The sequence below is a fragment of the Penaeus japonicus genome, unplaced genomic scaffold, assembly GCF_977035675.1.
Source record: "Penaeus japonicus unplaced genomic scaffold, GWHDUDI00000001_assembly GWHDUDI00000018, whole genome shotgun sequence".
Lineage (NCBI taxonomy): Eukaryota > Metazoa > Arthropoda > Malacostraca > Decapoda > Penaeidae > Penaeus > Penaeus japonicus.
The window spans coordinates 41,824,861-41,827,360 of record NW_028234420.1 but is presented as its reverse complement, the minus strand read 5'-3'; positions in this window follow the sequence as shown (position 1 = coordinate 41,827,360).

Genomic DNA, 2,500 nt, shown 5'->3' with positions numbered 1-2,500 from the left:
CCAGCCTTTAAACCCGTGGAACTCTGAAAACAAACAAAGCCCGTGCTAACGTCCCTTCCTTCAGCCCCGCCCCTCTCCCCCTTTCCTACTCCCCCCCTTCTTCCCTCTCCTCCTCTCCTACCCCCCTTCTTCCCTCTCCTCCTCTCCTCCCCCCCTTCTTCCCTCTCCTCCCTCCTTCTTCCCTCTCCTCCTCTCCTCCCCCCTTCCTTCCTCTCCCCCTCTCCTCCCCCACCCCTCCCTTCTCCCCCCCACCTTCCTGCCACCCCTCTACCCTGTTTATTTTTCTTTACTGTTTTTCTCCTTCTGCCTTTTTTTATTTCTGTTTGTCTTACTTCTCTTCATTTTTTTCCTTTCTCTTAAATTTTGTCTAACGCGGTTTTTCGCTTTCTCTCTTCCTCTCTTTCTTTGTGTATCTCTCTGCCCCCCCCCTCTCTCTCTCTCTCTTTCTCTCTCTCTCTCTCATCCTCTCGTTCTTTATGTGTCTCTCTCCCCCCCTCTCTTCCTCTCTTTCTTTGTGTCATCTCTCTGTCTCTTTCTTTCTCTCTCTTTCTGTCTTTCTTTCTCTCTCTTCTCATCGCTCTCGATAAGTAAATTTTATAGATAAATAAGAGAAAATATCTAACATAACAATGATAATAATTGATCAATAGTAATGATATTGAAAATAATGATGATTACTAAGTAATATACATCAATAATGATTGCTGCAATAATAATAATGATAATGAAAATAATAATGATGATATCAACTAATTACATTACTCAATAACAATATAAATGACAAACATGAATACAGATAACAAACAAAATAAAAGAGAGGAGGACATTTGTAACAATAACCATTACTCATAATTGCAATTATTACTACTGTTACTACTACTACTATTACTACTACCACAGTTACTACTACTACTACAATTACTACTAATATTACAACTACTACTAATATTACTATTACTACTACTACTATTATTACTGCTACTACTACAATTACTAATACTATTATTACTACTACTATTACTACTACTACTATTACTACTATTACTACCACTAGTACTACTACTATGACTCTTGCTGCTAATGATGGTGAAAATAACTGTGGTAGATAATATTAGTAACAATATTTGTGTTAGTGAAAACCAGAAAATAATGATGGCATTAATGGTAATGATGATAAAGATAATGATGATGATAATGATAGTGACCATGATAGCAATTATAATGATGATAATGGTAAAGATAAGTAAAGGATAATGATAATAATAATAATGATGGTAATACCAATAACAATAGTTATGAAAATAATAATGGTTATCATAAAATGATAACGATATCAATAATGATAATAATGATAGAAATAAAAACATCATTTCCAATCATAATAATAATAAAAGTAACAATAGCAAAAATTGTAACAATAATACTAATCTCGACAAAAAAAAAAAAAAAAAAAAAAAAAAAAAAACAATATAAAATTCATAACCAAAACTCGTAAACAAGCAACAAACATCTGTATCAAGAGTTGCATATGCAATCTCTATGAATGGAATAATGCAATTGACAGTTCCATTCATGAGGGATAGATTGTTTGATATGCATTTGATAACGACGATAAGCTTATCTGTAAATTTATCAATCCAGGTGAGAACAAGGATTATATGCAAATGAAGTAACAAGTTTGATCAAATATTAAATAATGACAATCTCTTCCGTTAAATAGACTCGCAAAAAAACAAAAAAACAAAAAAATATACCAGCGGATATGATGAAAATAAACTTTGACCTTTTTTCAACACAAGATTGATTGGGGTGAGTGAAGGGTGGGGTTTGGGGGTGGGGGGTTAGTGGGGAAGGGGTTAGAGTGGGGAGAGGGGGAGAGGGGGAATAGGTTAAATAGGCAAGGGACGAGAGAATAAGCAGGGAGAGAAGGTACACAAGAGGGGGTAGAGGGTAGGGGTAGGGGGGGTAGGGGATAGGGGAGGCGAGGGTGGGTGGCACTGTCATACCATCCTATATATGGTTACAAGAAAAGGCTTAGTTTTTATGGGTATGATGTCCTCATGTCTGGTGTACCTACATGATCAATCACTAATGTACGTTTGTTTAAATCATTATTGATGTGGGGGGTAATTTTTCCATATCTTGTTATTTTTATCGGTATTGTTATCACGATCACAATAGTTATGATAATTGTTATTGGTTTTAAGTAATTTTCTTATTACTATTATTAATTTGTGTTATATATATTCATTACCGTTCTGTTATCAACGCGTTTTATTATCTTATCTTATTAATTATTTTAGCATTGTGTTAATATCATAGTCATTATTCTTATCACTATCATTATGACCTCATTATGTAATTACATTATCTTTATTACTATTACAATTATCATTAAACTGATATGAAAAAAGTTTTCATCGTGGGTTCACTTTTTTCTTGTAATTAAGATATTATAATCGTTATCATTATCTAGTCTTTCATATCAATCCTATCGTTT